At 41.6% G+C, this 13,092-nt stretch overlaps 1 non-coding gene across 1 annotated transcript; it reads left to right on the forward strand.

Moving 5' to 3' along the window:
* The first annotated feature begins 12,403 nt into the window (after positions 1-12,403).
* Positions 12,404-12,511, forward strand: LOC148551037 (small nucleolar RNA R71). The gene has a single exon (XR_015893131.1). It is a non-coding gene; the product is annotated as a small nucleolar RNA R71 (small nucleolar RNA).
* The last annotated feature ends 581 nt before the right edge of the window (positions 12,512-13,092 follow it).

A 13,092-nucleotide genomic window follows, 5' to 3' on the forward strand; every position in this document is an offset into this window, starting at 1 on the left:
CAGGACACAAATTCCCTTGATGATGATAGTCACAAGTAAAATTCTCTTAGTAATGAACTGGCATCCGCAAGTGAATTCTCTGAGGTCGAAGAATCTTCCCCAAGTGAATACAAAGACGATGCGGAGGTAGATTTCTCTCAACCTCCAATCTATGACTCAAGTGATGAGGAAGACATAGAAGACTTTGACCAGGACACAGATACAATTGTAGAACCTTGCAAGGAAGTGAAGGAATTCACAGAAGAGCACAAGGGAGTAGAACTTACAGAACCACCGAAAACACCTATCCCAAGGCCATTACCACCTAATACAAGCTTCAAGTGGGTACAATCCTTAACCTATAACTTTACTTATTCACTTGAATATGGTTTGCTTGAAACAGATGGCCAGCTTAGAGCTCTTTGCGGCTTTAAGAGTAAGAGGAAAATGGCTCGTACTCAGAGTTGGTGCACAAGGTTCAATAAGGTTCCACGCTTCACCTCGAAGTACACGGATTGGTATCATGCTCAATTGCATGGATCACAGAGAACGTTTAGTCACCATGGTGAGATTCTACTCTTTAAACCGCCCGGATGGAGACATGTAGATCAAGACGGAGGCGGATTTAAAAGCAAGGCTTGGGATCCTGGAGTTTATTCTGACGTTTGTCACCCCGGGAGCCTAACAATCTGTTTGAAGCTGCTCAGAAGCTTTACATGCCTAGTTTGGGACCCCGGAGGCTATTGGCGTTCCAAGCACTGATGGAGATTTTTGGACGAATTTAAACATAAGCCGCCCTAGCAGAAAGCTCCTCCAATGTCCAACTTAAGGACTTTAACTAAAAGTGCTAGGTGGGAGACAACCCACCATGGTATGGTCGCTCCTTTTTCAATTTATTTCTTGTTAATTGCTTTCATTTTTATTTCCTTTTCATTTTACTTCATTGAACCTGGAATCATGCATAGCATTCATGTTAATCATTGCATTCTGCATTTATCATACATATTAAAAAAAAAAAGGGATGCGCGATGCGACCGCATCATCCATGCGATCGCGTCAAATGGCGAACTACACTTTCCACGCGACCGCGTCATCTACGCGATCGCGTGACCTGGAGATCGGCGTAAATATCCAACGTCCAGAAAGTTAGGCTGGAATCGTGCGGCCCTTGTGCATTTTGCATAAATTGGCCCACGCGATCGCATGCCCCACGCGATCGCGTCACTTGCACAATACCAATCCCACGCGACCGCGTGAGCGACGCGATCGCGTCGCATGGATTGCACATCACCCCAGAAGGAGACAGAGAGTTACGCTGAAATGGTGCTGGAGTCGTGCGTTTAGCACAATTTCCAGTGACGCGATCGCGTGACCCACGCGATCGCGTCATCCCCTCTTCCACCCCTTTCATGTGATCGCGCGACACACGCGATCGCGTCACCCCATTATCACCCCCACCACGCGACCGCGTCCCCCACGCGATCGGTGGATTTGAAAATATAACCCCCTAGCCACGCGAACCCTATCAGTCGCGTAGCCCCCAACCCTCTTCTCCCTCTTTTTTTCTTCTACTCTCAACCACCACCCAGCCAACATTGCCGCCGCCCCGACCACCGCCTGACACCACCGCCCCCAGACGCCACCACCACCTACACCCTTCCTTCCCCTCCCCTTCTTTCTTCTTCTTTCTTACTGCTCTACCCCCTTCCCGCCACTGACCTCCGTGAACCACCACCCACCACCGCCGGCCATCCCAGCCGCGCCACTGATGAGATGCAGAAGCTGGTGAATTAAAAATTATTAAAATGGTTACGTTGTAAGTATAGTTCTTAACTCACCAAAAATCTGCCTATCAATTTAGAAGTATGTTACAGAGAGTTTGAATTAAAAATTACTGGGAGTTTTAAGTCCCAGGTCGTCTCCCAACGAGTTGCAGAAAAGTGTGCTATCTTATTAATCAGATGTTCAATGAAGTTGAGTTAAGTAAATTGGAATTTAAATTGAGGAAATTTAATTAATATGAGTAAAAGCCTTGACTGGGAGTTGATTGGTTGGAATTTCTACTATTGATGGAGTGATTGTAAGATTAATTTATAATTAATGGTTGTTCTGTTTGGTTATTCTTTACTAGGTAAGGGAAAGTCAAACAAGTTGGAATGCCAGATCTGTTCACAAGTTGCAACCCACTTAGTTCAAAAGGATTGACATTGGTGACAGGATAGCAATCCAACATTTAACCCAATTACAAATTTTTCCTTCAATCCTTCCAACTCAAGAGTTCCTTTTAATCAACTCCCCATCAAGTAAAGAAACTACTCACGCATTGTAAATAATAAATCCATAGCACATGAAAGGGAATTAAAAGAAGACATGATTATTGGAATCGAAATTGAATTAAAAAGAAATAATCCTTGCATTAAATAATCATAAAAGTATCTGAATGACAAAATTGAACAAGACAAAGAACATGGAAGAATAAAACCAAGTTGAGAAAACGAACTAGAATGACGAAGACTTGATGAGGAAATAACTCTTCTCAATGTTCCAATGCTAAGATCAATTGGAAATTAAAAATTCTAAAACCTAGAGAGAAAAACCTAAGAGAGTAAAAACTAGATCTCAAACTGTTTCTGAATGAATGTCTTTTTGTTTCTGCATATTCTCTGACTCTAGTCTGCTGTTCCGGGCCGAGAACTGGGTCAAAATAGGGTCCAAAATTGCCCCCAGCGAATTTTGCAGATTATGCAGATTGCACATGTCACGCGATCGCGTCATCCATGCGGACGCGTCACTTGCGCTTTTCCTCGCCACGCGTTCGCGTCGTCCACGCTACCGCGTCGCTTGGGCTTTCCAATCCGCGCGGCCGCGTGAGCCATGCGGCCGCGTCGCTGCAATTTGCTCTCCTTCGCGCGGTCGCGTGAGCCATACGACCGCGTCGCTTCTCGCTGGTTATCTCCTCAAATTCTTGTGTTTCTTCCATTTTTGCTAGCTTCCTTCCCAATCTCCAACTCATTCATGCCCTATACAATCTGAAACACTTAACACACAGATCACGACATCGAATGGAATAAAAGAGAATTAAAATTTAATAATTAAAGTCTCTAGGAAGCAGTTTTCAAACATGTAATAAATTCCGGAAAGAAATCTAATATGCATGCTAATTTAATGAATTAGTGGGTAAGGATCATGATAAAACCACATAATTAAACACAATATAAACCATAAATAGTGGTTTATCAACCTCCCCACACTTAAACATTAGCATGTTCTCATGCTTAATTGAAGGAGATAAGGAAATAAGTATGAACATGTAGAAACTTATGAAATGCAATGCAAACCTATATATATATATATATAAATGCAACTATATGGTTCTTGCCCACTCGATCAAAAGTAAATAAGCTCTTCAAAACAATTACAAATCAAATTCCACTAATTCTATCATTATACAATAAAATGGATAAAAGTGCAAGAAGATAGCTCATGAAAGCAGGGAACATGAAAATTCAAGTATTGAACCCTCACTGATAATGTATGTACGCTCTAATCTCTAGTGTATAGGGTGATCACTCTATCCTTCTCTAATCATGCTTTCTAACTTTTGTTCTTCTCCTAACCAATCAACAACAGTTAATATACCAATGCAAACATCATGAGGTCTTTTCAAGGTTGTAATGGGGCTAAGGTAAAGGTAAGGATGTATATATATATATATATATATATATATATATATATATATATATATATAAGGCTAAGTTAGCTAACAAAGCGAATCTTTGATTAGTCTAAGATCTCACCTAACATATACATACTTTATACAAGTTTAAAATCATACCTAGCTACCCATAATTCCCACTTTTGTATGATTCCCATACTCATGTACCAAAATTTTCTTTTTACTTTATCACATGTGCATTGATTAACATTAACATTGGGGTAATTTTTGTCCCCTTATTTATTTTATATATATATATATATATATATATATATATATATATATATATATATAATTTTTATTTTTTTATATTTTTTATTTTTTTTAATTCATAAAAGCAAACATAACGTATCAATGCACATAGATTCTTCATTATTTTCTAATTTGGTTTTTCTTTTCATGAGTAGGTTTCCAAATTCCCAATATTCAAATAAATTAAATACATTCCCTTATTACCCAATGTTCCCACACTTTAGTTGATACACAATTTCTATCTTAAGCTAACCAAAGATTCACTTGGGATTTTTAATTTGTTTTTCTGCTTAAGGCTAGTAATGTGGTTATAGAACAAGAGGGGGTTAAAAGCTCAAGGGGCTAACAAAGGTGATGTAAAAGGTAGGCTTATTTGGGATAAGTGAGTTAATAACAAATAATGGCCTCAATCATGTGCAAGCATGTGAATATAATAAATATTGGACATATAAGATAAAACAAAATATAGATTACAATCATAGAGAAGTAAACACACAAGAATGAAATAATTATGGTTAAATAATGTAACCATATATAAAGGCTCAAATCTTTCACAGGTTGTGTGTTCTTTAGCTCAAATATTATGTTCCAAATACAGCTCAAGCAAATTTATCATAAAAATTTTTGAAAAATTAGTGAAATTTTTGTTCCAAAGATAGATTTTTAAAAGAAACTTATTGTCTTTTCAATCAAGTAGAACATGCATGCAACTATCCTAACCTATGCAATTTATTCTATTCTATAAAGGAAAGAAAATATAACTAAAATATCCTAATTATTGGTGCTAGAGAAGAGAAATTACCTCCGGAAGTCAGGTACTGACCGACCTCCCCACACTTAAGGCTTTGCACCGTCCTCGGTGCCATCTGTTAGGAACAGGGGTGGGCTGGTAGCAGTATCTCCATCATCGGGACCGTCATGGCTCTCTGTGCTAGTAAAGGAAGTGGAATCTGGGGTATCTGAGTCCTTGAAGTGTGCCTTGAGTAGCTCCTTGAGGTGTTTGAATCGGCGCTCATTACGGCGCTCTCTCATCTTTGCTTTCTGTTCTTGCCGATCCAACCATTCGATTATCTGCTGGAGCAATTTCTCAGTTGTAGATGCTTGTGGTGTTGAAGAAGGATTATCTTCAATTGGAGCAGTAGGAAGGCTTGTAGTGGCTGCTGAGAGTCTGAGGTATTTCCCGTTAGGGACATACTGATCATCCCTTGGAAGCACGGCTTTGGTGTCCCCAGCTCTGTAGGAGACTCCGGCTACTGAGACAAGATCTGAGACCAAGGCGGGGAAAGGTAAGTTGTCCGTAATTTGTACGTGTTCCATAGCATTCCGGATATGTCTTGCGAGATTCAGAGGTTGGTCTGTAAGGATGCACCATAGTAGAACAGCCATGTCCGCAGTGAAAGAGGACTCATAAGTGCTCGGAAAGACATAATAGGACATGATCTGTGCCCATACGCGAGCTTCCAAGGTAAGTGCTGAAGCCAAGATTCCCTTAGGGCGGGTACGGTGGTATCCGTAGATCCAACGGCTGCCAGGTGCTGCGATGATTCCGAGAACGGAGTCCCAGTCAAATTGGTATCTCTGGTGCTGAAGGGCGGCTTCTTGAAAAGCGTCCATTCCTGCTGGAATAGGGGGAAGACTCAGAGCTTGCTGAATGGCCTCTTCTGTGATGGAAACTTGCTTCTGCCGGACATAAACAGACTGCAGGGTCGGCATGTAGAAGTTGGAGTAGAATTCAACTACCCAAGAAAGATTGACCTGCCTTGGCTGTTTTCGTAGGAAACCCCATTGTCTTCGCTCAATTTGCGGCTCAACAAAGGTGGCAATATTGGACGGGAGGATAAGAAGGTATTCATTGTTATAGTTCCTTTCTGCCAGGATAGGGAACATCTGCTCACAGTAGCGATTGGAAAATCGCGCAGCGTCCTTTGCTGGAAAGGCTTTCTCCTTTTCATCAACCTTTATTATCCTCTTAACTCGTTTTGTTGAGGGCTTGACTGCAGTTGAAGAAGGCTCTGCCACTAATGCTCTTTTAGTTCCTCTTCTTGCTGGTGGTTTGGAAGTTGCTTTCTCCTTTCCTTTCTTGGTGGCCATCCTGAAAGAAGGGAAGAGAAAGAAAATTAAATTTAAAGAGATATACAGCAAGGAAGGAAATAGAAAATAGGGTGAATGATGCACAGCAAAATGTAGATGACATTAACACATGCTCTCGAGTGCATATGAAAAGCCAACAGTGGAAAATAACTGGTGCATACAAAGACAACTAGATGCAAGGCGTTTATTGGCATGCCAGAAAAGGGCATGAGTAGCATAGACCAAGCAATACTTTGTAACAAGCCAAAATGTTTGTATTGACAATAAAATTCAATTAATATAATAGTAAGGAAAAGTTGTGAAAAGCAAGCATTGAATAGTATAGCATAGAGAAGTGCATAATGCCATATGAGCTTTTTCACAAACACATAGCATGCATGGTGAATAGGGTATAAAAAATATGAAGATGAATATGCAAGCAATCCCTTAAATAGGAGAAAAAAAATAAATATCAAACAATTTGCAATAATCCACAGGCATATAATGAGGGATGATGACTCCAAAAAGTTTCTAGCACCATGTAAAAAGGGAAAGAAGAAGAAAAAAATATATATAAAAAAATGAAAAGAAAAATAAAAGAAAAAAAATAATAATATATATAATATAATAAGAATGATGGGAAAGAGAAGAAGGAAGAAGAAAGTAAAACCTTGTTAATGGTGGTGAGAGAGATAGAGAGTGAAAGGTGAGATAGAAAGGGGAAGGGGGAAAGAAGGAATAAGGAGAGAAAAGGAAAATTAGGATTTGGAAGAGAGAAAGATAAGATAATCTGGCAATTTAGGTTGAGCTGTGCGGTGCATGCGACGCGGCCGCATGGGGCACGCGTTCGCGTGGGCGCGTTTCCAGTGTAGTGATGCGATCGCGTCGGTCACGCGGTCGTGTGACCCATGTTATGCGTCTGGCGCGAGTGCGGCCTCGCACCAGCACAACTCTCTGTTCAAAATAATTTAATTGCCAAATTGGGTGACGCGATCGCGTGGGTCACGCGATCGTGTGAGTGTGCGTTATAAAATGGGTGACGCGGCCGCGTCGGCGATGCGGTCGCATGACAAGGATTGTGCTTCCAGCACCAATCCAGCATCACTCTCGCACAGAATGTTACTGTGCACCCTTTTATGTCGAAAACTCAGGGCACGCGGCCGCGTGGGGCACACGGTCGCGTGGGAGGCCATGATTCCCATGCGACGCGAATGCGTCAGGGACACAATCGCGTGGGTCGATTTGTGCCATTGGCACGCCTCCAGCCACGCTCCAGCCGGACTCTTTGTTCATTTATTTTTTTTCTCCACCGCCCTTGCGACACGGACGCATCGCTGATGCGATCGTGTCGTGTGGCGAAAAACCCTTTTTTTTTTAAGGAAATATAAAGACATGTAAATGAAAGAGCACGAAAGCACTAATAAAGAGAAGAGTTATTAAAGAAGAAAACCTAAAAGTGATGAAAAGAATGATCATACTGCGGTGGGTTGTCTCCCACCAAGCACTTTGCTTTAACGTCCGTAAGTTGGACGCTCCACTAGCTCAATCTGCTGCGATGTGGGGATCTTCCAAGCGGAAGATCTCAAGCTCCTTATTTTTCTGCACCTTCTCACCATGGTACAGCTTCAGGCGTTGTCCATTAACCTTAATAAGTTCAGAGCTTGAAGGATGGCTTAGGTGATAAACTCCGTACGGTTCAGCCTTCTCTACTCTGTATGGACCTTCCCATTTTAATCTCAACTTACTGGGCATGAGCTTTAGTCGAGATTTGTAAAGGAGGACAAAATCTCCATGTTGGAACTCTTTCTTCTTGATGTTTTGATCATGCACAGCTTTCATCTTTTCCTTGTAAATTCTGGAATTCTCATAAGCTTCTAGGCGAAGGTTCTCCAGTTCCTGCAGTTGCAACTTTCTTTCAACTCCAGCATTCTCAATTCCCATCTTGCACTCCTTAACTGCCCAGAAGGCTCTGTGTTCTATTTCAACTGGGAGATGACAAGCTTTTCCGTAAACCAAGCGGAAGGGGCTCATCCCAATGGGTGTCTTGTATGCTATTCTGTATGCCAACAGTGCATCTTGTAGCCTGGTGCTCCAGTCTTTTCTATGAGGCTTTACTATCTTTTGTAAGATACGCTTAATTTCTCTATTTGACACCTTGGCTTGCCCATTAGTTTGGGGATGGTAAGCTGTTGCAACTTTATGGATTATCCCATGCTTCTTCATCAATCCTGTTAGTCTCCTGTTACAAAAATGGGTGCCTTGATCGCTCACGATCGCTCGTGGTGATCCAAAGCGACATATAATATGGTTTCTCACAAAGGAAACAACAGTGTTAGCATCATCAGTGCGGGTAGGAATTGCTTCCACCCATTTGGAAACATAATCCACAGCTAACAATATATAAAAATATCCATTAGAATTTGGAAATGGACCCATGAAGTCAATGCCCCAAACAATAAAAATTTCACAAAAGAGCATATATTGTTGAGGCATCTCATCCCTCCTGGATATTTTACCAAATTTCTGGCATGGGGGGCAAGATTTACAAAACTCAGCAGCGTCTCTAAAAAGAGTAGGCCACCAGAATCCGCAGTCTAAGATCTTTCTAGCTGTTCTTTGAGGGCCAAAATGTCCTCCACTCTCAGATGAGTGACAGACCTCTAAAATGAACTGGAATTCTGATTGAGACACACAACGTCTAATTATCTGGTCAGTGCCACATCTCCATAAATATGGGTCATCCCATATATAATATTTAGACTCGCTTTTCAGCTTGTCTCTTTGATGTTTAGAAAAATGTGGAGGAAATGTGCGGCTAACTAAATAATTAGCGACAGGTGCATACCAAGGGACTACCTCGGATACTGCTTGCAGGTTGTCAAAAGGAAAATTATCATCTATAGGAGTAGAATCATCCTTAATATGTTCAAGGCGACTCAAGTGGTCTGCTACTAAATTCTGATTACCACTCCTATCCTTTATTTCTAAATCAAATTCTTGTAACAGTAGTATCCAACGTATAAGTCTTGGTTTGGATTCCTTTTTAGCTAATAGATACTTTAGAGCTGCATGGTCTGAATACACTACTACTCTAGTACCAAGTAAATAAGCTCAGAATTTATCCAGAGCAAAAACAATAGCAAGAAGCTCTTTCTCAGTAGTAGTATAATTGGACTGGGCAGTGTCTAAAGTCTTAGATGCATAGGCAATAACAAAAGGATCCTTACCTTCACGCTGAGCCAGCGCTGCTCCTACTGCATGGTTGGAAGCATCGCACATGATTTCAAACGGCTGGCTCCAGTCTGGTCCTCTCACAATTGGGGCTTGAGTTAGAGCAGTCTTCAGCTTATCAAACGCTTGTTTGCAATCCTCACTATACTCGAACTCAATATCCTTCTGCAGTAATCTGGATAAGGGAAGTGCCACTTTACTAAAGTCCTTAATAAATCTCCTGTAGAAACCTGCATGGCCAAGGAACGAACGGACTTCCCTCACAGAAGAGGGGTAAGGTAAACTAGAAATAACATTCAACTTTGCTGGGTCTACAGAAATGCCATTATTAGATACCACATGTCCTAATACAATCCCTTGTTTTACCATAAAGTGGCATTTTTCGAAATTCAATACAAGGTTTGTATTAACACATCTATCTAATACTCTAGATAATCCCTCTAAGCAAAGGCTAAAAGAATCATCATAAGCGCTAAAATCGTCCATAAAAACTTCCATACAGTCCTCAATAAGATCAGAGAAAGGACTCATCATGCACCTTTGGAAGGTAGCTGGTGCATTGCACAAGCCAAAGGGCATTCTCTTATAAGCATAAGTCCCAAAAGGACATGTAAAAGTAGTCTTTTCCTGATCCTCAGGAGCTATATGAATCTGGAAATAACCTGTGTAACCATCTAAAAAGCAATAATGTGATTTACCTGACAGGCGATCCAGCATTTGATCAATGAATGGAAGTGGGTAGTGATCCTTACGGGTAGCTTGGTTGAGACGCCTGTAATCAATGCAGACTCTCCAAGCATTCTGAACTCTAGTTGCTATGAGCTCTCCATGCTCACTCTTCACTGTAGTGACTCCAGATTTCTTGGGCACCACTTGTACTGGGCTTACCCATTCACTGTCTGAAATGGGATATATGATACCTGCTTCCAATAGTCTGGTTACTTCCTTTTTGACAACTTCCAAGATGGTGGGATTCAATCTTCTTTGTGGTTGACGGACAGGTCTTGCTCCCTCTTCTAAAAATATTCTATGCTTGCATACTTGAGGGTTGATTCCCACTATGTCTGCCAAACTCCACCCAATTGCCTTCTTATGCTTCCTCAGTATATCAAGTAACTGCTCTTCTTGTTGAGAAGTCAGTTCCCTTGCAATAATAACCGGAAGCTTCTGCTCATCCTCAAGATAAGCATATTTGAGATGTGAAGGGAGAGGTTTCAATTCTAACTTTTGATCATGGGTGGGCTCTGGATTATCTGGGGCTTGTGAAAATGGCGAAGTGCCCCCATTGTCAGTTAAGAGGGTCCCCACACTTGGACCTTGTCCAGTGTGCCTCTCTTCAAACTCTTCCTTTTGAAATTCAGCCACACTTTCGTCTATGACATCACACTGGAAGATAAAACGATCTTCTGGGGGGTTGTCAATGACTCCATTCATATTGAAGATTACTATGCGGCCATCTATTTCAAAGGAGTATGTTCTTGAAAAAGCATCCAATTTGAATTTTGATGTCTTCAGCAATGGTCTTCCAAGTAGGATTGATGATGGCTTATCTGAATCATTGTGGGGCATCTCCAAGATATAAAAATTAGTGGGAAATGTGAGCCCTTTAATGTTCACCAAAACATCTTCAGCAACTCCAGCCACTGTAATAATGCTTTTATCTGCTAACACAAAACGAGCTGCCGACCTTTTTAAGGGAGGGAGCCTCAAAACATCATATATAGACAAAGGCATTATACTGACACATGCTCCTAAATCACACATGCAATCATAAATTACTACACCACCAATAGTACAACTAACTATGCAAGGACCTGGATCACTACATTTTTCAGGTAATCCTCCCATTAAAGCAAATATAGAACTACCTAAAGGAATAGTTTCTAATTCATTAATTTTGTCTTTATGGATACATAAGTCTTTTAGAAACTTTGCATATTTAGGTACCTGCTGAATAACATCAAAAAGGGGAACAGTTACCTCAACCTTTTTGAATATCTCTACCATTTTAGGATCGGGTTCCAGCTGCTTCCTGGGCTTCCTTGCAAGTTGTGGAAATGGAATAGGAGTAGTGTTTTCTGTGGTGTCTGCGCCTTTTGGTGCTTCCTTCTGTGGTTGAGTTATCTTTTCTTCAGCTATGTCCTGTATATCCTCTTCCTCTTCAACATCTTCGATTTCTACCACCTCTTCAGCTGAGGCGTATTCTGGTGAGCTTGGTTCCTCCTGATTCCTCTCCTGCAGTGTGGTTCCGGACCTCAGGGTGATGGCATTAATGCCTCCCTTTGGATTGGGTAATGGTTGAGAGGGAATTCCAGTGGTGCTTGAAGGTTGGTTACTGGAATTTTGTGCTGATCCAAACTGTGTCAAAAAAGCTTGCAGAGTAGAGGTGAGACCATTCAGACTGGCATTAATACTATTCATGATGTTGTTTTCCATGGTCTGTTATCTTTTCTCAAAAGATTGTAGTAGATCTTCATTAGAAGATAACGAAGAATGAGTAAATTGAGAGGTCTGCTGCTGATTGTTCTATGGTCCTTGGTTCTGCCTCAGGTGAGGTGCTCTGTAAGGTTGATTTTGCTGCCTGTTGTTATTATTGTTCCACCTCTGATTTCCCTGATTATCTCTGCCTCCGCTGTTATTGTTGTCCCTCTAATTCTGGTTTGAATTGTCCTGCCATCCATGGTTATTATTTCTACTTTGATTGTACCCTTGGTTGGGGCGGTCATAGAAGTTGTGGGTGGATGCCACCATGTTGTCTTCTTGTTGGAGCTGCGGGCATTCATCAGTGTAATGGCTATAATCAGCACAGATTCCACAAATTCTTTGTGGGACTAGTTGTTGGTTTTGCTGCGGTGGAGGAGGTTGAGCTTGCTGAGCTTGTTGATTCAACTGCATTTGCTTCAGCAAGTTGGTCATCTCACATATACTCTGAGTTAGAGCAGCAGTCTCTCTGCTAGAAGATACTTCTGCAACGGCTTTTGAACGGCCTTGCTTCTGTCTGTGGTTCCTAGTAGATTCAGCTAAATCACTGATCAATTGCCAAGCTTCATCAGTGGTCTTGTACTTCTTCATAGACCCATTGCTGGCACTTTCCAGTGTGGTCTTATCTTGGGGCCTCATACCCTGTGTAATATAGCTGAGTAGCACGATCTTGTCAATCATGTGATGGGGGCATGCTTCCAGAAGATTATTGAAGCGCTCCCAGTATTCAAAGAGAGTTTCATTGTCATCCTGAACAATTGTGGAAATATCCTTCCTCAGTTTATCAGTGACTTCTGATGGAAAGAATTTCTCCAGAAACTCCTTTCTGAGTGTATCCCAGTTGGATACATTGGCCAGAGGTTGAGTGTAGTACCACTCCCTTGCCTTTCCCTCAAGAGAAAACGGGAAAGCTTTCAGCAAAATTGAAGTTTTATCAGTGCCATCACGCCTGACAGTAGAACAGGCTGCCTGGAAATCTCTCAAGTGCTTGATAGGCTCTTGAGCAGGTAGAACATGAAACTTGGGCATCAAATTTAGCAGTGCCGTCTTTATTTCAAAATCTGTAGCTACCGCTGGATGATGCACTTGAAACGGTTGCATTGTAAAATCAGGGGCTCCTTCCTCCTGGATGGTAACTCTCCTAGCTGCCATGTTTTCTGCACGTAAAACAACCGAATCAGTAGAACGGGGGCTGGTTTCTTCCTCAGATTCACTTTCAGATCTGCCCTCAGAGCGGGCTAACCGACGCTGTTCTCGCCTTATTCGTGAAATTGTCCTTTCAATTTCAGGATCGAATATTAGCAAGCGTGGATCAGGAAGTGAACGCGTCATTTGACGGAAGAAACATGCAGCTCATAGCAGCA

The sequence above is a fragment of the Arachis ipaensis genome, chromosome B7 (assembly GCF_059453495.1).
Source record: "Arachis ipaensis isolate K30076 ecotype BB chromosome B7, ASM5945349v1, whole genome shotgun sequence".
Lineage (NCBI taxonomy): Eukaryota > Viridiplantae > Streptophyta > Magnoliopsida > Fabales > Fabaceae > Arachis > Arachis ipaensis.